The following is a 23989-nucleotide window of genomic DNA, read 5'->3' on the forward strand; positions in this document are numbered from 1 at the left end:
CCTCTTACCGAGGAAGGTGTTCCTCACCACACCCATCTTGTCTCTGAAGTAGACATGCTTGCCCCGTGGTAAGGCTTTGGTAAGAATATCTGCAACCTGCTCATCAGTGGAAATATACTCAAGCTTCACAGCTCCCTTCTGAACATAGTCTCTGATGAAATGATATCTGATCCCGATATGCTTTGACCTATCATGAAATACTGGATTTCTCCGTGAGTTTAATGCAACTCTGATTATCACAGTAAATCACTGAAGGTCTCAACGGCGGACCAAATAAGCCAAACAACATCTTGCGAAGCCAGATAGCCTCACAACTAGCTAGACTGGCTGCCGTATACTCTGCTTCCGCTGAACTCAATGCTACTGACTGCTGCTTCCAGCTGAACGATGACACTATTGTTGAACCCAACCCAAAACAACACCTTGAAGTGCTCTTCCTGTCAGAAGCACAACCTGCCCAATCAGAATCCGTGTATCCTACCAATCTCACTCAATCTCCCTGCCTGTAGTCCAGACCATAATCCACTGTCCCCTGCAAGTACCGCAAAATGTGTTTTGCAGCCACCTAGTGAACCTTCCTAGGCTCACACATAAACTGACTTATCGTCTTGACTGCAAAACAGATATCTGGTCTAGTGTTGACCAAATACATCAAGGAACCAATCAGTTGCCTGTACAATGTGGGATCCACCAATTCGGAATCCGAAGCATGAAGCTTCTTCCAGTTGTTGATCATCGGTGTCGACATGGGTCTACAATCCTCCATGTGGAATCTGTTAAGGATGTCCACAATATACTTCCCCTGCCCCAGGAAGAAATGCCCCTCCTCCTGCCACACCTCCAAGCCCAAAAAGTAATGCATCAAGCCGATGTCCTTCATCTCAAACTCCGTCGCAAGATCTCTCTTTCAGTGCTCTGAGTCTCTCTGCACCTGTAATGACCAAGTCATCCACATACATCACCAGAATGAGAAGCTCCTCACCAATCACGATAAAGTAAAGGTTCGGATTTGCCTCACTCTTTGTGAAACCCATCCCCTGCAAATATGTATCTATCCTGGAGTACCAAGCTCTGGGAGCTTGCTTCAGGCCATAAAGGGCCTTCTTCAGTCTGCACACATGGGACTCCTTCCCATGCACCTCAAAGCCCTGTGGCTGCTCAATGTACACCTCCCCCTGTATGAAGCCATTGAGAAATGCAGTCTTCACATCCATCTGGTGGATCTTCCAACCCATCTCTGCTGCTATCGATATAATGGAGCAGATCGAAGTATATCGAGCCACGGGAGTGAAGGTCTCCTCATAATCAACTCCCTCTACCTGGGAGAACCCTCTAGCCACAAACCTTGCTTTGAATTTCTAAATGCTGCCATCTGCAGCATGCTTTTGTAGAAATTTTGAATAATTTAACACATATTCAATGGCGATTATCCTGATCATGTACTAATGCGGAAAACATACACAATACATAAGCTCCTCTACGTTGATCAAGAATATAGCAGCATCAATAACAATAAAACATCAAGAGCATTCACACATTAACACAGTATGTATCACGGGGAAAGCATCTCGCTAAAAACCCCACACTATCTGTATATTAATGATTGAGTCATGTAACATTACACAGCATAATACTTCTCACAAGTATCTCCACCTCTGTTACACACAATACAGCTCAGATCTGATCTCCAAATCTCTTCCACTGCTTGCTTGCCTCCACTGCTCAATACCTGCTCAAGAACTGATGAGAATTGCTTCCCAAACTCTATTTTCACCTGCAAAATAGTCACTCACTCTTTGTGGACGTGAGCAAAGGCTAAAATGCGGGCCAAATACGTGAGCAAACTCATTGGCATACTCAATCCCTTGATTGTGCAAGATCTGGTGCACAACTATAGTCACAACTGATAGCAATCTGATTCTCTACCACCTGTCCCTGTTGAACTGAACATGCACTGACATGCAACTGAGTTAACTGATGTATTCTTTAGTTGTATTATGAGTTAATAATTAGTTTAACAACTCATCATTAGTCTATCTGCAGTTAGACTAACTACAACCAGTTTAACTAAGTTAAACTGAACACAACTCCATCAACTGTACCTCCAGTCCACTAAACTCAACTCACTTGAGTTCTAACTGAAGTCATGCATGCAACAACTCAACTGACTCATAAGAAAAACGAATTTCCTTCTGACAGCTGCATGTGCCACTTCCGTAGCTCAAACTGAAGTGCTCCAAGAGAATAAGATTAAGTTTATAGTCCAAATATTATTGTGAGATAATAATATTTGACTTTTCTATTTTTTGACAGCCAGTCTAAAAATAGACTTGATCACTCACACTGTGATCACTCACACTTTCATCAAAAATAGAAGTCCATCTATTTTTCCCAACTTGATCAATCATCCATAAACATAGACATGATCCATATGTCTAAAAATAGACATAGTCTAAAAATAGACTTGCGCCAAAAATAGCCTGCGGGCCCACTTAGTGAAGGCGACTCTTTTCACTAAGCTCCATCATCTTGTTGCAATCTCAACACTCCCTCTCGACAAGATATGGATTATCAGCAACCCCTATCCTGCCTCGGTGGTACTCGAATTTGCTCCTGGTGAGAGCCTTCGTCAGAATATCAGCATCCTGATCCTCCGTTGGAATGTACGAAAGTAACATGATCCTCCGCTGCACACAATCTCTGATATGATGGTACCTGATGTGCTTGGACCCGAAAAACCCGACCAGGATCATCCTCATCCACACAGATCTCTGCTTCCTGCTGTACCAAGAAACTACTGTCGATCCGATACTGAAGACCCCTCCTGATGTGCTCTTTCTATCCGTTGGGCTCCCTACCCACTCTGCATCCTCCTGCCTGTACCAAGATCCATATCCCGATGTGCCTCTCAAGTGGCTCAATACATGCTTGCCCGCCTTCCAGAAGAGCTTGGTAGGCTTAACCATAGCTTGTGAAAGCTGGTTAACTGCATAGCATATATCAGGTCGTGTATTGACCAAATACATCAGCGACCCCACCAACTGTCGATAAACAGTGGCATCCACTTCTTCTCCCGAAGTGGCATCCTCCTTCCTCCAACCTCCAGGAAGAGGAGTATCAACAGGCTTGCAGCCATGCATGTTGAACTTCTCCAGTATCTCCCGAGCATACTTGCCCTGAGAAACAAACAGTCCACCACTGCGCTGCCATATTTCCAATCCTAGGAAATAGTGAAGGAGGCCCAAGTCCTTCATCTCAAACTCTGTAGCAAGATCCTTCTTGCATGACAGTATCAACAGCTCATCACCCGTTAGAATCAAATCATCAACATACAGTACAATGATAAGCAACTTACCTTCCACCACAATCTGGTATAGGTTCGGATCCGCCTCGCTCTTGGAGAATCCAAGTCCTGTGAAATAGCTGTCTATCCGTGTGTACCAAGCACGTGGTGCTTGCTTCAACCCATACAGCGCTCTCTTGAGCCTGCACACATGCGACTCGCTGCTGAAGACTTCAAAGCCTTCGGGTTGCTCAATGTACACCTCCTCCTCAATGACTCCGTTGAGGAACCCAGTCTTCACATCCATCTGATGAATGTGCCATCCCATCTGCGCTGAGAGAGCAAGAATCGTCCGTATGGAAGAATACCTTGCGACAGGTGCAAAGGTCTCCTCATAATCGATCCCCTCAATCTGTGAAAAGCCTCGGGCAACAAATCTTGCCTTGTACTTCTCCACACTCCCGTCAGCTGCCTGCTTAACTTTGTAGATCCATCTCGAACCCACCACTGATTTCCCTTCCGGTCTAGGAACAATCTCCCATGCACTGTTTCTGACAATAGAATCATACTCTTCCACCATGGCGTCTACCCATGCGGGATCCTCCACAGCTTCCTCGAAAGAGGATGGCTCAGTCACAACACACTTGCTCATAAGAGCCATGTATCCAGTGTACCGATCAGGTGACTGTCTCTGCCTGCGTTGGGCTGTAGGTGGTCCTACAACTTTCTCTGCATCTTGAGCCAGTCGCTCAGCTTCTGTCAAGCGCTTTCGCCCTCTGATGGTTGGCGCTGCATGAGTGGTCTCTTCCACTCCATGAACCTCGTCCTGTGGCTGATCCACGTCCTGAAGCTCATCCTTAGGAACTAATAGCTCCTCATCTGCATGCAAGTGTAGCTCCCTCTCAAGCGAACACTTCATGGCTTTCTCCTCCTGAAATTTTATATCCCGTCGCACAACAGTTTTACCACTGTCTGGCAAATACACACGATAGTTGTGGGGCGTATCAGTGTACCCCACAAATATCCCAACCTTTGCAGTCGGCTCCAACTTCTTTCTGGCATCCTTCGTCACATGCATGTAAACGTTAGCACCAAAAATCCTCAAATGAGAAAGATCAGGCTTCTTACCAGAATAAGCCTCCTCGGGTGTACTCATGCCAAGTATCCTATGAGGACAACGGTTCTGCACATAAACTGCTGTATTGCATGCTTCCGCCCACAAGTGAAGGGGTAGGCCCTGATCATGCAACATTGCCCGTGCAGCACCCACAATCGTTCTGTTCTTCCGCTCAGCTACCCCGTTCTGCTGTGGGTTATGGGGAGCTATGAGCTCTCTACGAATCCCTTCTGCCTTGCAGAAATCCTTGAACTCGTCCGAGATGTATTCACCACCATTATCGCTCCTAAGAGCCTTCACCTTCTTCCCCGACTCCTTCTCGACTAGTGCTTTGAATTCACAGAACTTTGAATATGTCTCGCTCTTCTTCTGCATGAAGAAGATCCAGCACTTACGAGAGAAATCATCAACAAAAATCACATAATACCTGTGTTTTGCTGTCGAAGCAACTGAGAAAGGTCCACACACGTCTGTGTGAATTCTCTGAAGGATCGTCGTGGCGCGACTATCCTTCTCGTGAAAGGTGGCTTTCACAAACTTCCCCAAAGTACACCCCTTGCACTGATCTGACTGCGCAAGTGTGCCTTTAGGAAGCCCTGTAGTGATCTGCTGCAGTATCTTCAAGGCTCCATGGTGAAGGTGACCCAATCTCCTGTGCCACAACTCGCCATCATCCCGGCTCACCAATCCTTCTGCCTTGCCTGCCATTGCTGCGCATCCATCTACATGCAACTGATAAAGGTTCCTCACTCGAACCCCTATCTTCCGGGTCTCACCAGTTGTCTTGCTGCGCAGGAAGGCCTTTCCCTCGCTGAAAACAACATCATACCCCTTGTCTTCTAACATCGCCACTGAGATGAGATTCTTCTTCAATCCTGGAACATGCATGACTTCCTTCAATACAAAGGGTTTACCAGACTCCCTCTCAAAGGAAATGGTACCGATACCGGTCGCACTGTATCTACCATCATCGCCCATCTCGATGTGCACTCCAAGATCTTTGTCCTCCAGATCAGAGAACAAATCTCTATCTCCCGTCATGTGAAAAGACGCACCACTGTCCAGGAACCACACTGATCCCATCACACTTGAAACCAAGCATGCGATCAATGAAAAATCAAGCTCAAACTGAGAAGCTAAAGCCTCTCCCCCTGCAGATCCAGCAGCTTGCTTGTTCTTCTTCTTCTGCGGACAATTTGTGGCATAGTGTCCGTGTTGGTGACAGTGAAAACATTTCACCTTGGACATGTCCTGCTTCTTGCCTTTCGCACCGGAATGAGAAGCTTTCTCATTCTTCCCCTTCTTTGCTTTGGCAGCCAAAGCACAATTCTCTTCATCAGATACCTTTGATGAAGATCCATTCTCACCTTTATTGTTATTGAGTTTATCCTTGAGCGCCAGGTCGCTCTTGCTTTGGAATAACATTCGCAATCTGTTGAAAGACATTTCAACAACACTGTTGCAAATTCGAATTCCACCAGCAACCAACTCAACTGCTTCCGATCTAGAATTCGTGAGTAAACACTTCCTGAATAGTAGATCTGATGATCAACCCTCGCTTGATATCCTGTAAAAATCTCTTCTACAAATCAAGCTGCTCCGATACCATGTAGAAATTTTTTCTACAAATCATCTAGCTCTGATACCATGTAGAAATTTTGAATAATTTAACACATATTCAATGGAGATTATCCTGATCATGTACTAATGCGGAAAACATACACAATACATAAGCTCCTCTACGTTGATCAAGAATATAGCAGCATCAATAACAATAAAACATCAAGAGCATTCACACATTAACACAGTATGTATCACGGGGAAAGCATCTCGCTAAAAACCCCACACTATCTGTATATTAATGATTGAGTCATGTAACATTACACAGCATAATACTTCTCACAAGTATCTCCACCTCTGTTACACACAATACAGCTCAGATCTGATCTCCAAATCTCTTCCACTGCTTGCCTGCCTCCACTGCTCAATACCTGCTCAAGAACTGATGAGAATTGCTTCCCAAACTCGATTTTCACCTGCAAAATAGTCACTCACTCTTTGTGGACGTGAGCAAAGGCTAAAATGCGGGCCAAATACGTGAGCAAACTCATTGGCATACTCAATCCCTTGATTGTGCAAGATCTGGTGCACAACTATAGTCACAACTGATAGCAATCTGATTCTCTACCACCTGTCCCTGTTGAACTGAACATGCACTGACATGCAACTGAGTTAACTGATGTATTCTTTAGTTGTATTATGAGTTAATAATTAGTTTAACAACTCATCATTAGTCTATCTGCAGTTAGACTAACTACAACCAGTTTAACTAAGTTAAACTGAACACAACTCCATCAACTGTACCTCCAGTCCACTAAACTCAACTCACTTGAGTTCTAACTGAAGTCATGCATGCAACAACTCAACTGACTCATAAGAAAAACGAATTTCCTTCTGACAGCTGCATGTGCCACTTCCGTAGCTCAAACTGAAGTGCTCCAAGAGAATAAGATTAAGTTTATAGTCCAAATATTATTGTGAGATAATAATATTTGACTTTTCTATTTTTTGACAGCCAGTGTAAAAATAGACTTGATCACTCACACTGTGATCACTCGCACTTTCATCAAAAATAGAAGTCCATCTATTTTTCCCAACTTGATCAATCATCCATAAACATAGACATGATCCATATGTCTAAAAATAGACATAGTCTAAAAATAGACTTGCGCCAAAAATAGCCTGCGGGCCCACTTAGTGAAGGCGACTCTTTTCACTAAGCTCCATCATCTTGTTGCAATCTCAACAGCTTTACCTTGTAAAGCCATCTGGAAGTAACCACGGATTTGCCCTCAGGCTTCGGCACCACCTCCCAAACATCATTCTTCATGATAGAAGAATACTCCTCGTGCATGGCCTCTCTCCAAACTTGCTGGCTAGCTGCCTCCTCATAGCTAGAGGGCTCAGAGTCAAGGATGCTGGTAACCATTGCCATATAGCTACAAAACCTCTCAGGTGGTCTACTCTCTCTGACCGGCCTCTTCGGCTCAGCAACAGATGAGGCATCTCTCAAGGTGTCCTGAAGCCACTTGGGCTTCCTCTTCCCTGAGCGCACTTCTCCCACTGGAGAATGAAACTCCTCCTCCTCATCATCATCAGGAGCCTGAACTCCTGATTGTTTGTCTGCTGTCCTCCTGCCTGCACCTGAACCTGTAGAAGCTGAGGTACCGTGTGAACTGTCCATCAGTGGACTCCCTAGTGAATTGCTCTGCATGCTGCCCGGAGCACCACCCCTCTGGCTCGGTGAGTCACTGCTCACTGACGGACCTGACATCCTCATATATGTACCTCCTGATCCTCCTGATCCCTGCCCACTGGATCCCTGCGACTGACTCAACTGCTGCTGAGGGTCTGGCTGATCCAGATACTCTAACTCCCGTGACCTCCTAAAGGCCCTGTCCTCCTCGAACTTCACATCCCGTCTGATAACAACTCTCCTCTGTGCAGGAATGTAAATCCGAAAGGCCTTTGAGGTCTCACTGTAGCCCACAAAGATACCCTTCTCTGTGGTGGGCTCTAGTTTGGTCCTCTTCTCCTTGGGTATATAGGAGTATGTAATGCATCCAAAGCTAAGTTGCAGGAAACGCAGGGGTAGAGGGCGTTTCAGGCTGGGAAACGAAACGAAACTCGTTTCGGCGTACCGTACGGCCTGGAAACGCGTTTCCGGCTGTACGGTCACGTTTCTCGAAATGGAAACGTGGCCGTACAGCCGGAAACACGTTTCCAGGCCGTACGGGCCCCGTTTCCCCAAAAAAATCACTTGTTTTTAATTTTTTTTTTTTCTAATTAGTTTTTAATTTTTTTTAGGGTTTCTAAGCTGTTCTAGAAACCATTTCTAAAGTTATAAAAGAGCAGTGTCTCTCATTCTCTCATCACACTATTCAGCAAGGAGTTTCTCTTGGAGATTGGTAGTTGTTTCAGCTAGGGTGTTTTGAGCAGTGAGCAAAGTAGATTTCAGCAGCGGGAGAAAGAGATTTCAGCAGCAAGAGAAGGAGATTTCAACAAGAGATTTCTGTAGCAGCAGATTTGGCTCAGCTACAGCCATATTTCTCTTCTCTTTTCTGGCATTTCCGGGTAGTTTTAACCACAGAAAATTAATTTGGGTAAGCCACATTCATTTTGTTAGTTTTTTCTTACTATTTCTTCAATTTTTCTAGGGTTTATGCAGCTAAAAATATGAAAAACGTTTTTTATTTATAGATTTGTTTTTTAAATTTATTTTTGCAGCAGATTTGGCTCAGCTACAACCATATTTCTCCTCTTTTCTGGCATTTTAGGGTAGATTCAGCCACAGAAAATTAATTTGGGTAAGCCACATTCATTTCTTAGTTTTTTTCTTACTATTTCTTTAATTTTTCTAGGGTTTATACAGCCAAAAATATGAAAAACGTTTTTATTATTTACAGATTTGTTTTTTTAATTTATTTTTGCAGCAATGGCTTCGAGCCAAAGTGCAGCTGCAACTTCAAACCCTAGGGCCAACCCAAGGGCTGAATATTATCCTCTTTGGAGGCATGTGACGAAGCTTCAAAAATGTGGAGGTGGTGGCTCATGGGAATGGCGATGCACTCTTTGCAATAATACGTACAAGGGCTCCTACCCAAGAGTGAAGGCACATCTATTGCATGGAGGAGGACAAGGGATTGTGGGTTGCACAAAAACATCAGATCCGTTGGTAAGGAGGGCATATCAAAGAGAGCAAGATGAGGCGGATGGTACTAAGAGAAGGCATGATGACCTTACTCAAGCTCCATCTAACATTGAGCCAAGGATTGTAGCTGAAGCAAGAAAGAGGAGAGCTGGTCACACTCAAGAACATGAACAACCAGCACCCAAACATACCAGAGGCTCAGGGGCATCCCATTCAGTTCAGGATAGCAGAATTGCTAGATTGGTGAATGTGCAAGCAAGAGAAGAAGTTGATTCCAGAGTGGCCAGGTGCATTTATGCATGTGGTATCCCATTCAATGTTGTTCGCTCTCCTTACTGGCAAGATATGATAAGGGCAGTTAACAAAGCTCCTCAAGGGTACAAGGGGCCCAAATATGAGAAAGTCAGAACCCAGCTTCTCAAAAATGAGAAGGAACTTGTGGAGGACATTTTAGCTCCAATTCGTTCTTCCTGGAGTAGCTCTGGGGTTACCATAGTCTCAGATGGTTGGACAGATATGAGGCGCAGACCATTGATAAATATCATTGCCACTTCCCCCAAAGGAGCAATGTTTATCAAGGCAGAAGACTGCTCAGGAGAGGTGAAAGATGCACAGTTCATTGCTGATGTTATTATAAAAGCTATTGAACAAATAGGGCCTAACAGGGTGGTGCAAGTTATCACGGATAATGCTCCAGTTTGCAAAGCTGTAGGTTTAATTATTGAGGGGAGGTATGACCACATCTTTTGGACACCATGCATTGTCCATAATCTGAATCTGATCTTAGAGGAGATCGACAACAAAGTTTCCTGGATAAAGGAAGTCACAGGGGAAGCAAGGGAGATTATCAAATTCATCACCAACCACCACCAGTCTCAGGCCATATTTCGAGAGTACTCCAAATTGGAGTTGTTAAAAGTTGCTGAGACAAGATATGCCTCAAACTTCGTGATCTTGCGCCGCCTTGTTGAGGTTAAGCATGCATTAGTTTCTATGGTGGTGAGTCAACTTTGGATTGAGTGGAGACAAGCAGATTCAGAGCGGGGATCTATGGTGCGTAGATTGTGCCTTGATGAGGATTGGTGGAGCAAGGTAGATTTCTTGCTAAAGTTCACAACCCCTGCATTTGAGCTTCTCCGGAGTGTTGACACTGACCAACCTTTCTTGGGAGAGGTATATGATGGCATGGATTCCATGGTTGAGAAAACTATGGAAATCATTTCGCAGGAGTCTCCACAACTTCTGTTTGTTGATGATCATTTTGCTGGTTTGATCAAGAAAATCATTGTTGACAGGTGGAACAATTTCAATACACCATTGCACAGCACATGCTTTGAACCCCAAATTTTATGATGAGGAGCTTATTGCTAAAAGCAGTGGGAAGAGGAAGGCACCCCATAAGGATAGAGAGGTGGCTACTGGGGTGAAAAAAGCACTTATGAGAATGTTTCCTTCTCATCTACATAGGGAGGTAAAGGAGGAATTTGCGAGTTTTGCTGCAGGAATAGATGATTATGCAGATATATCAGCTTTGGAGGAGAGAAGCACCATGAATCCAGTTAGGTGGTGGATTTGTCATGGAGCAAATGGTGTACATTTGCAAAGCCTTGCCATTCGTATTCTTTCACAAGTGGCAAGCTCTTCATCAGCAGAAAGGAATTGGAGCACTTATGGTTTTATTCATTCTGTGAAGCGCAATAGGTTGGGCTCACAGAAAGCAGACGATCTTGTTTATGTGCACTCCAACCTTCGCCTTGCATCTCGTAGGGGTCCAGAATACAACAGTGGTCCTTCTAAAGAATGGGATGTGGATGCAGAAAATCCTGATTTGGATCTCTCTCTTGCTGCCCTGAATATTGAGGTCGATTCTGGAAGTGGAATTGGTGCATCATCTTCTTCAGCACCACCATCCACTGTTGAGCATTCTGCTGCTTCTATTTTTGATGAGGATTGTTATGATGAGGATTAGTCTTTTGTGACTTGTCTCTATAGTTCTTGCAGCCTTATAGTCTTTATTGTACTTGCAGCCTCATATACTAATATAAATAAAGGCTGATTTTGGATTTTCCAGTTCCTATATTTTTATTTTCATTATGTGATGACTCATGAGTAAATCTGATGTAAATTTAATCTTAATGTTAAAATGTTTAAGTAAATGTATCATTAATGCTTTATGATTGCACATATATATATTAATAATTTTTAAATATTTTTAATATATATATATATATATATATATATATATATTCGCGTTTCCCCGTTTCCAAAATTTGGGGAGGTCGCGTTTCGTTTCGCTTCCCGTTTCCGAAACTCGTTTCCGTTTCCCCGTTTCGTGCAACTTAGATCCAAAGATATGAAGATGACCAATATCAGGCTTCTTCCCAGAGAAAGCCTCCTCCGGAGTCATGTGCCCCAAGGCATGATGCGGACTCCTGTTCTGCAAGTAAACAGCTGTGTTGCAGGCCTCTGCCCACAAGAACAATGGCAACCCCTGATCATGTAACATGGCTTTGGCAGCCCCTATGATGGATCTGTTCTTCCTCTCTGCAACCCCGTTCTGCTGGGGGTTGTAAGGAATAGTGAACTCCCTCCTAATCCCTGCCTCCGCACAATAGTCAACAAACTCTCCAAGGGTGTACTCTCCTCCATTGTCCGACCTCAGGGACTTGATCTTTCGACCTGTCTGTGTCTCCACAAGAGCTCTGAACTCCTGAAACCGCTTGAAGACCTCACTCTTGGCCTTCAAAAAATAAATCCAGGTCCTCCTGGAGTGATCATCAATGAATAAAACATAGTACTCATATCCACTCAAGGAAACATGAGACATCCCACTGCTCACATCGGAATGAATCAAATCAAGTATCCCAGTCACTCTGCTGTCACTGCTGGGAAAAGGGAATTTGGTAAACTTGCCCATCGCACAACCTCTGCAAGTATCAAAGTGATCAGTATTGAAATCTGGCACACCTGTAGTGATCTCCCGCAATGTCCTCAAGGCTCCATGATACATATGTCCGATTCTGCGGTGCCAAATCTCACACAACTCAGAACTGCTAGCTCTGCTGTCGGTACTACTGCTCAATGCCAAAAGGGGCTGGAATGCAAACTTGTAGACCTTTGCATGGCATACACCTATCACTCTAGCTGAATCAGCTGGAGTGCCCCTGGGATACATCAACACCTGTCCTCCCCTGAACAGTACCTCATATCTTCTGTCCTCCAAAGCTGAGACGGATATGAGGTTCTTCCTCATCCCTGGCACATAAAGAACATCTGACACTTTCAAGGGAGGTTTGGACTCCCTCTGAAATGTCAGTGTCCCCACCTCGACTGCTCTAACAACTCTGTCATCACCGAGTAACCTCTATATCAGTGCCACTCTCTGAAAGCTCCGAGAAGTACTCACAGACTCCTGCCATGTGACGTGAAGCCCCACTGTCCACATACCAGATACTTGAAGATGCTCCGCTAATAGAGGGAAAAGCATGCTCCCTTTGAACCTGTGTGGCAGGTGATCCTGCACTAGAGGACTCACACGTAGTGAACGCAAACTCCCGATTAAAACAACCTGCAAAGTCCTCAATCTCTGTTGAAGCTGCCACGTCCTGGTTCTTCCCCTTCTTCTTCTTCTTCTCCGGACACACAACTGCATAGTGTCCCATCTTTTGACAATTCCAACACTTCACCTTGGAATAGTCCTTCTGTGTGTTCCCCTGTTTACCTTTACCTTTGCCTTTGCCCCCACCACTGCTTGTGGAAGCCTGCTTCTTCCCTTTGCTTTTCTTGCCTCCTGCCACCAGTGCTACATCCTCATCCTGCCCAACTGGCTTGGCTGCCCCAAGCTGACCTTTCCTGATCTCTGTCTGAATGCAATCATCCCAAAACCTCTCCCATGTGGAAAGGGTCTCACGTGCACAAACCCCATCAGCAAAGTTCAACCATGAACGGGGGAGGCCATTCACTGCAATCTGCACCAACTCAGTGGGTGGAATGGCCTCTCCAATCGCTGCCAACTCATCTCTCACATTAGTAATCTTTGTGAGATATCTAGCTGCACTATCATTACCCATCTTAATGTTTTTCAACTTCTCCTTCAGGACCATCTTTCGGTTTTCATTGGTACTCTGGTAGAGATTGGACAATGCTGTCCACATCTCAGTGTCCAATAGTTCAACAGAGAGAGAGATAGTACATATATATCAGAAGTCAACATTTTGACTTATCTAAATAAGAGCAGAGATCTTCTCTAAGAAGATGGCACATGAGGCAGTTGATCTGAACTCAGGTGAAGGCATACTACTTCAACTGATCCTCCAAGGTGACTCCATCACCATGCAACACCCATCACTGTGCTGCACCTCATCATCATGCTGCACTCGTCACTGTGCTGCACCCAATCACTAAGCTGCTCTTCATCACTATGCTGCTTCCCATTACTGAGCAATACCACATCATCATGTTGTACTCATCATCAACAAGCTGCTGCAATGCATTGTGCTGCTGCTATATCTACATGCCCATCATCACCATGTTGTACCATTGTGCTGCACCATACTGCACTACACTGCACCCATCCTTACTGTCACCTATATGCTGCACCACTATCATTTTGCACTATGCTGCACCATTCATCATGCTGCACTAATCATTGTTGCAACTAAACATGCTATCTCTAACACCATGTTGCATCCAACATACCCTCATCCATGCTTCTTGTAATAAATATCATTATGTTGCACATACAACATCCAATATGCTGCAAACTATTTACACTTATTAGCCTTCGCTGCTTGCTATGGCTTGCAACCTAGCAAAGCAGCTAGGCTATGGTTGTTTAGGCTTCTTTCATATTTAGGCAGCAAAGAGCTTCTCTAGGACAACAACCAAGTCCTCTAACAGTCTTCCTTAACTGCTTCTAACAACCCTCCTAAATAGCCTCTAACAACCCTCCTAAACAGTCCCTAACAACCCTCCTAAACAACCTCTAACAGCCCTCCTAAATAGTCTCTAACAACCCTCCTAAACAACGAATAAGTTCGCTCGATGGACTGCATCCAGGGCACCAACATGACACATAAGACCAGCATATTAGGGATCTCTTTAAGGGCCTAGATAAGGCAGCGTGTGCAACATTAAGGTCTCCACCATGACTGCATTTAGGTCTGTGTTTAGGGCTTCACCTTGTCTGCGTCCTAGATCTAGGGTATGCGTAGAGTTGGGGCATCATCTTCTAGGAGCTGCGTAGATCCTTCTTGCCCATGACAACATCTAGGGAAACTCTTCTTAGGGTAGCATATCTCTTAGGATCTCTCCTCCCACCAAAACCCAAAGACAAGTGGAGAGGAAGAGATCATAAGAAGAGTGTGTGCAAATGACTAGCAAGCCACCTCTTTTTATACTAAAACGTTGAGCACAAGTGGGGGCAATTTGGTTGCTGGCCGACCTTGACGAATTGTCCCATAACACAAATAAATTCATATCTCCATGAAAGGAATCCAAGAAAAATATCAACTGCCATAAATAAGATGACCCACATGGAGTTTGGCCTTGGTTGCCAATTTTAACAAGATTCTATATGCTTTTGAGAAAGATTATAACCAATGAATATTCCCTTGATGCTTGTAGAGTCCAACTTCTTTCGCTTGTCTTTCGGAACATGGATATACGCTAGACTTCGAAATATGTAGAAATGATCCACACTTGGCTTCTTCCCTGTGAATACCTCTTCGGGTGTAGTATTATCAAGACTCTTATGAGGACTTCTATTTTGAACGTACACGACAATCATTTTGCTTCACCCCATAAGAATTTCGGTAAATCTTGATCAAGGAGCATAGTTCAAATGCCTTCTTCGATTGAGCTATTCTTCCTTTCAGCCAATCCATTTTGTTCGGGATAGTAGGGAACAATGGGCTCCCTCTTAATAATTGCATCCTTACAATATGCAATTAACTCTTTAGAGGTGTATTCCCCTCCATTGTCAGACCTTAGAGTCTTTATCTTCTTTTCGGTTAGGGATTCCACCTTAGCCCTAAACTCCATGAACTTATCAAATACTTCATCTTTAGTTTTTAGTAGATAGAGCCATGTCTTCCTCGAATGGTCATCAATGAATGTTACATAGTAGAGATGACCTCCAAGTGTCTTGTTAGACATGGGCTTGCATACATCGGAATGGATGAGATCTAATATTTCTTTGGATCTAGATTCACTATGATGAAATGGCTTTCTAGTATGCTTCCCGAAAGAACACCCCTTGCACATACCTTCATGGTCTAACTTCATATCAGAAATACCATGAACCAATTGACTAAGAGTAGGGATGACCCTATAATGAAGATGGTCATACCTTTGATGCCATAGTTCAATGGGACTTATTTCCATATGCCCCAATGCTTGAGGAGATGGAGTGATAACCCGGTAAAAAGTTAAAACTTCCTTCACGAACTCCAATAACCCTAGCTTTGTCAATACTAGAGTTCTTTCCCCAAACCAGTACTTTTCCATCAACGAAAGAAATCCTTTCCCTTTTATCTTCTAAATAAGAATAGAAAGTAAATTCTTTTTCAAACCTGAAACATAGAGAATGTTGTTGATATGCAACTTCGATCCATTATCGAGCTTCAATGATGTAGATCCCAGACCTCTAACAACATAGCTTTTATTGTCACCCAATTCCCTTGCATGAGAGGATGACTCCTTTGATAGTGTGTGTAGTTGCTTGCTTTCGCTTGTCATCTGTCTCGATGCTCCACTATCAATGATCCATGCATTGTCATCAGTAAGAGAACCTGTAAGGGCAACCAAAAATCCTTGACTCTTGACCTTGTTGAATAAGTAGTAGATGATCTTCTTGATCCATCTTCCAGTAGAGTTGAAACCCAATCTTATGTAGTTGACCATAGAGGGAGAATCCATGCCAGCAGAGTGATCTTTGACTTCTCTTGACCTTAGCTTTGATACCATGTTGGAAAATCAAGGATATTATATTAGGGTTTGATTCTCCTTTCTTGATAATTACTTGTGAGTGTGTTGGCTTCTTTTACTTCTTTATTATTTTATCTTTCAACAAGCAATTATACATATATGAAGATCACAAAACAAGAGACACAAGATATAGGCACATGCTAGGGAAAAACCTCCCTCGAGGGGAAAACCAAGTCATGATAATTCTTCCGTTCAAGAGTATTCTTTGAGACTCTTTACCGTAGACCAAGATCAAACCTTCCCTCCACACGACGTCACCCTTCATGATCTTTGACCCCTTCCAGCAACTTTGACTAGGCAACAACTTCTGGCAACATGCAACTTACAACAATAGGGAAACCTTAGGAGACTTCGATCTCTAAACCTAGACCATGAAATAGAGAGAGAGAGACACCAAAAGTTCGATTTTCTTCTTCTCTAGAGACTCCCCCAAACTCGCACTTCTTTCGTCCTCTCGACAATAGACTTCGCACTTCTCCAGCTCTTCTTGAGATATGAAACTTGCTTGAGAGTGAGTGGTTCAAATGACTTCAACCTCCTTCAATATATAGGCTTCTAGTGGGTCGAATGGGGGTCCTTAGGCTGAATTGATCTTCCTTTGGTCGACATTATGTGGAGGACACATAATTCATATTTGAATTGATACAAAACCTTTTTTCATGATTCGAAATCCCAAGAAGGGTCACTTCAAATATATAATGATTCTATAAAGTCAATTTTAATCCTAAGATTCCACAACGGGGATTTTGACTAATATAATGATGAGCCAAGCATGAAACCCATGCTTTAATAAGTCATTGTTACAATAATAAAAATTCTTTTCTTTATTCTTTTGACAAGTACATTACATAATGACTCAAGTACATTATTGAAGACTGAACATTCTTCTTATGAGATCTCTTCAGATTGAGAATGACCATGTACCTCTTATGAATAGTTCCCTAGTTAAGAGGGAGCGTTGAAAAATGTGTAACTAGGTTCGGTCTTCATAAGTGTAAAATGTATTCTTGTAAATGTAAAATGAAAAAGAAATTATTATTATTATTATTGGAGCATGGGTTTAATGGTCAAGTTCTGTTATTTTGTAGGTCAAGCACCCATTGAGTGCTTCTAGGGTTTGTCCTAGGTATAAGAGTCATTGTCATATATTGGAGACCCTATGGGCACATTGTAAATTGTAAAGAAAAAATTATTTTGTCTTTAAAGTGTCAAAATACCTCCAAGATCAAGTCGGCCTAATGAGCTGTCAAGTTAGCCTACATGAAGAGCCACGTCCACTCTTGAAGAAGCTGATATATAAGAGGAACTCGTCCTCCATTTAAAACACATTCTCTCATCTCTTATGCGAAGAAGAAGAAGGAGAGGTCGAAGAAGGAAGTGCGAAGAAGAGGAAGTCAAAGTATTTTTGGGCCTTATCTATTCTTCTGGGAAGATCGAAGTTAGGGTTTCTGCGCTGGATCTTCTGGGGTTCGATTTTGGAAGCAAAAGAGAAGGGAAGGCAAGTGAAGGTCTCTTAGGGAATCTTACTAGCCCTAGGACTCCAGTTAAGGCAAGCGAAGTCAAGAGGAAGGCTATTAGAGGGAGATCGAAGTCTCCTAGAGAAGCAACAATAGTTGCAGTAGTTGCTGGGAGCAGAATTTCAGATCTATTCGGAGGTCGAAGATATTGTAGCAGGAGGCCGTGGTAGACTTGATCTTGGAGGGTATTTGTCTGAGTCTAGGTCATGGTATTCGTCAATTAAAGGATTTGAAAGATAAAGAAGATATTTTTGGGTTTTCCCTTCAAGAGGAGGGGTTTTTGCCTTGGTAGCCTATATACTGTGTCTCTGTTCTTACTATTTTGGTAGCTGTTTGATGTATTTCTCGAAGCTAATAAGTAAAAGGTAACACAAACAATTATCAAGTTAAGACAAATAACATATTCATTGCCCTATTGAATTCTCAACAGTTGGGATAACCATCGATTGAATAGGCTCAGTTGGTCCTTCTTCTTCGTAATTTTGTAGTAGAGTTCTCATGCTGAACTTCATCTTCTTCAAATACGGGAACTTCTTCGTCATCATAATCAATAGGAATATCCTTTGATTTCTTGTAAGCTTGATTCTCATCAAATATGACATCCCTGCTTACTTCAATGTTTCTTCCCTCCTTTATGTAAATTCTATATGCTTTTGAGAAAGATTATAACCAATGAATATTCCCTTGATGCTTGTAGAGTACAACTTCTTTCACTTGTCTTTCAGAACATGGACATATGCTAGACTTCCAAATATGCGGAAATGATCCACACTCTGCTTCTTTCCCGTGAATAATTCTTTGGGTGTAGTATTATCAAGACTCTTATGAGGACTTCTATTTTGAACGTACACGACAGTCATCGCTTTATCACCCCATAAGAATTTCGGTAGGTCTTTATCAATGAGCATAATTTGAATGCCTTCTTCGATTGACCTATTCTTCCTTTCGAGCAATCCATTTTTGTTCGGTATAGTAGGGAACAATGACCTCCCTTTTAATACTTGCATCCTTACAATATGCAATTAACTCTTTAGAGGTGTACACCCCTCCATTATCAGACCTTAGAGTCTTTATCTTCTTTTCGGTTAGGGTTTCCACCTCAGCCCTGAACTCCTTGAACTTATCAAATACTTCATCTTTAGTTTTGAGTAGATAGAGCCATGTCTTCCTCGAATGGTCATCAATTAATGTTACATAGTAGAGATGACCTCCAAGTGTCTTGTCAGACATGGGCTCGCATGCATCGGAATGGATGAGATCTAATATTTCTTTAGATTTATATTCACTATGTTGAAATGGCTTTCTAGTATGCTTCCCCAAAGAATACCCCTTGTACACACCTTCATGGTCTAACTTCATATCGGGAATACCATGAACCATTTGACTAAGAGTAGGGATGACCCTATAATGAAGATGATAATGGTCATAAATTAATGTTACATAGTAGAGATGACCTCCAAGTGTCTTGTCAGACATGGGCCCGCATACATCGGAATGGATGAGATCTAATATTTCTTTAGATCTAGATTCACTATGTTGAAATGGATTTCTAGTATACTTCCCCAAAGAACACCCCTTGGACACACCTTCATGGTCTAACTTCATATCAGGAATACCATGAACCATTTGACTAAGAGTAGGGATGACCCTATAATGAAGATGGCCATACCTTCGTGCCATAGTTCAATGGGACTTATTTCCATATGCAACAATGCTTGAGGAGATGGAGGGATAACTTTGTAAAGACTTCCTTCACGAACTCCAATAAACCTAGCTTTGTCAATACTAGAGTTCTTTCCCCAAACCAATACTTTTCCATCAACAAAAGAAATCATTTCCCCTTTATCTTCTAAACAAGAAATAGAAAGTAAATTCTTTTTTCAAATCCAACTTCAATGATGTAGATCCCAGACCTTTAACAACATAGCTTTTGTTGTCACCCAATTCCACTGTATGAGAGGATGACTCCTTTGATAGTGTGGGTAGTTGCTTGCTTTCACCTGTCATGTGTCCTGATGCTCCACTATCAATGATCCATGCATTGTCATCAGTAAGAGAACCTGTAAGGGCAACCAAGAATCCTTGACTCTTGACCTTGTTGAATAAGTAGTAGATGATCTTCTTGATCTATCTTCCAATAATGTTGAAACCCAATCTTAATTAGTTCACCATAGAGGGAGAATCCATGCCAACAAAGTGATCTTTGACTTCTCTTGACCTTAGCTTTGATACAATGTTGGAAAATTAAGGATATTATATTAGGGTTTGATTCTCCTTTCTTGATAATTACTTGTGAGTGCGTTGGATTCTTTTAACTCTTTATTATCTTATTTTTCATCAATCAATTATACATATATGAAGTTCACAAAACAAGAGACACAAGATAGAGGCACATGCTAGGGCAAAACCTCCCTCGAGGGGAAAACCCAGTCAAGATAATTCTTCCTTTCAATAGTATTCTTTGAGACTCTTGAGTCTTTACCCTAGACCAAGACCAGAGTTTCCCTCCACACCATGTCAGCCTCCAAGATCTTCGACCCCTTCCAACAACTTTGTCTAGGCAGCAAGTTCCGACAACATGTAGCTTACGACAACAACAAAACCTTAGGACACTTCGATCTCCCAACCCAGACCACGAAACAAAGAGAGAGATACGCCAAAAGTAAGTTTTTCTTCTTCTCTAGAGACTCCCCTAAACTTGCACTTCTTTCGTCCTCCTGACAACAGACTTCACACTTCTCCAGCTCTTCTTGAGATATCGAACTTGCTTGAGGGTGAGTGGTTCAAATGACTTCGACCTCGTTCAATATATAGGCTTCTAGTGGGTCGAATGTGGGTCCTTAGGCTGACATGATGTGGAGGAAACATAATTCATATTTGACCTGATACAAAACCTTTTGACATGATTCGAAAGCCTAAGAAGGGTCAATTCGAATATACAATGACTCTATAATCTCAATATTATTCCTAGGAGTCCACATTGGGGACTTGGACTTATATAATGATGACCCAAGCATGAAACCCATGCTTTAATAAGTCATTGTTACAATAATAAAAAATCTTTTCTGTATTATTTTGACGAGTACGTTACATAATGACTCAAGTACATTATTGAAGACTGAACATAGTTACTTTTTCCAACATTTATAAGATCAAACACGCTGCTAATGGCAGTGTTGAGATGTTCAAAACTCGGTTCGTGGCTCAGGGGTTTTCTCAGAGAGAGGGAGTTGACTATGATGAGACATTTGCCCTTGTAGCCAAGTATTCCTCCATCAGGGCTGTTATTTCCATTGCTGTAGAGATGGTTGGAAGAGCCATTAGATGGACGTCAAGACAACATTTCTTAATGGTATGATTGAGGAGGAGGTCTATATAGAGCAGTCATAGGGCTTTGAACTGCATGGGAGGGATTCTCATTTATGCAAATTGAAGAAAGCGTTGTATGGACTTAAGCAAGCACCATGTGCGTGGTATTCTAGTATAGACAACTATCTGCAGAGGATGGGCTTCACCAAGAGTGATGCTGACTCAAACCTCTACTACATATTTGTCAAGGGAGAGCCACTCCTTGTGTTATATGTAGATGACTTGTTTTTTATAGGTTCAGATAAGCTCATTCTAGATTGCAAGAAGGATCTTGCTTTGGAGTTCGAGATGAAGGATATGGGGCTGATGCACTACTTTTTTGGGTTAGAGTTGTTGTAGAGAGATGGGTAGATCTTCTTTGGACAGGGGGAGTGTGCTATGGAGATCTTGAAGTGATTCAGGATGCATGACTGCGGTCCTATGGCTATGCCAATGGTTAGCAATTGGAAGAAAATAAATGCTTCCAAGTCAGAGGTAGTGGACCCCACTTTATATAGGTTGCTAATTGGCTCTCATGTATCTGACATTGTTATCAGAACTGAGTTGGTGATCAAACTGAAAAACCTTGTGGACTGGGAACCAATTGGAATCGGACCAAAAAACTAGTTGACCAAACACGCAAAATATTCAAATTTTAAAGAAAAACATATATATACATGTACATCCATATGAATCCAAACCATTTATACATGAATAGGCAAAAGTTCTCATTTATATAGCATGTAAGGGTGCACATAACCAAAATAGCATCGAGTGAAATCCATCTTTGAACCAAAGATGCATCAACAAATAGGCTCTAGATGGCCTCTAACATCCAATAAAAATAATGCTACAGCAAATGCCTACATATCATCAAAATCATTGACTATATTGGGATCTTTGTCATCAATATAACCCTCTAAGCATTAAAATAAGATAGAAAAAACATAGCATGTCATGTCAAGGATTTGTTTGAATGATGGGTACATTTTTAGTAGAGTCGTAATAGAGGAGTTCAACAACCGATGCCACTAACATCAAATTACACAGATGGTTTGGTGCTCTTTATTAAATACTAGTTCCACACCCTTGTACATGAGAAAATCCAATGGAAACATTGCAATCCCCCCAATCTTGAAATCCTGAAAAATTATTAAGTTTGGTGGATTTTGAGTGATATCTAAAATTCTACTTTCTCCATATGAAATCCAGTGAGGTTGGAATGACTCTCAAACATCCTGGGTCATTTTATGGTAATGTTAAAAAAATTAAGTAAAAGGATGAAAATGAAAGATAAAGAAAAATGCCACTTTTACATAGCAATACCATGAAATTAGAATTGCATAGCAATTCTAGAGCCATAGGCTTGAATATTACGTTGAGGGCCTAGGGGAGAATTAGAAGTGGGCCCGGGCAGGTACAAACCAACAAAACTGGTCCTGAATTGGCCGGTTCAGTGAGATAAGTTGGTTTGATACTGAATCGGCCTATTCTGGTTCCAAAGCCCTAACTGAACCTGTTTTGGGCCCAAACTTGTTGGACCGTCTGATTCTGGTCCGGTTTTGATAACACTCGTATCTGGTCAACACTAGAATGGATATAAACCGGTCCTGAATTGGCCGGTTCAGTGAGATAAGCTGGTTCAATACCGAACGAGCCTATTCTGGTTCCGAAGCCCTAACTGAACCAGTTTTGGGCCCAAACCTATTGGACTGGCTGATTCAGGTTCAGTTTTGAATCTTGATAGCACTGGTATTTGGGCAACACTAGAATGGATATATGTTTTGTTGTTAATATATGCAATCAATTTATGATTGAGCCAAAGTGAGTGCACTGGGTGGCAACAAAACATATACTTAGGTATCTGCGTGGTACTATGGAGTAGTGTTGAAAATATCGGTATCGGCAAAATATCGGCGAGGGTCCAGAAAATATCTTATCGGCAATATCGGCGAAAATATCGGCAAATATCGGCAAGCATAAAAAATATTTTTTTCAAATTTTTAAATATAGCTGATATTTTGCCGATATTTTCAAAATATCGCGATATTTTGCCGATATTTTCCGATATTTGCCGATATTTTGAAAATATCGCGATATTATCAAAACAGAAAATATCGCGATATTTTCTCGGCGATATATCGTTTTGCCGAAAATATCGCGATATTTTCGAATATCGCCGATATATTGCCGATATTATCAACAGTGCTATGGAGTAAGGGTTCAGTTATTTCCAGGGAGATGGAGTGAAGATAGTGGGTTATTTACATGCTTACTAGCTAGGCAACACAATTGACAGGAAAAGTACTTCAGGTTGTTGTTTTAGCCCGTGGTTTGGACCTTTTTCTTGGTTCAACTGGAAATAGAAGTCAGTTGCATTGAGTTCTACTGAGGCAGAGTAAATGGGAGCAAGTTTGGCATCATGTGAGGCCATTTGGCTCTGGAAGTTACTGATGGGGCTGTTTGATCAGGAATTAGAGATAGCCGTGATACATTGTGACAATAAGAGTTGCATCAAGCTCTTTGAAAATCCAGTGTTTCATGACAGGTTGAAAGACAAAGATTAAGTACCACTTCATCCAAGACTCTGTGCAAAGAGGCACAGTGAAGCTGCAATCTGTACCTACAGATGAGCACGTTACAAACTTCCTCATGAAGGCCTTGATGAAAGGCAAGCTTGTATTCTTCATGGGCAAGTTGGGGGTGGTGTAGAACAACTTCCTTGCTAAGAGGGAGTGTTAAAATTGTAGCTTGGATAAGTGTATCTTCATAGGTCTTGTGTCCAGGTGTGTAGAAGGTACCTGGAAAATGTACTTATTTCAGCATTTATAATTCTCCTAAGTCCACATGTAGGAAAAACATGATAATTAATTTAATTAGTTATTATTACCTTTTTTAGTATTAATTTCCAAAGTTATAAGCTTTGGATATTAATATTTCCATTTAAGAAAATCAAAGAAAGTGATAAGATCAAATTGTAGCCTTCGATCTTTTCTTTGAAGATCTCAAGGGGGAATATGGTTATG

At 42.1% G+C, this 23989-nt stretch overlaps 1 protein-coding gene across 1 annotated transcript in view; it reads left to right on the forward strand.

Moving 5' to 3' along the window:
* Positions 1-23989, forward strand: part of LOC149241603 (uncharacterized) — a 53078-nt gene that overhangs the window by 19895 nt on the left and 9194 nt on the right. The window lies entirely within an intron of this gene.

Source organism: Pinus tabuliformis, chromosome 8 (genome assembly GCF_031772625.1).
Source record: "Pinus tabuliformis cultivar Carrire ecotype Pingquan chromosome 8, CPIR1, whole genome shotgun sequence".
Classification (NCBI taxonomy): domain Eukaryota; kingdom Viridiplantae; phylum Streptophyta; class Pinopsida; order Pinales; family Pinaceae; genus Pinus; species Pinus tabuliformis.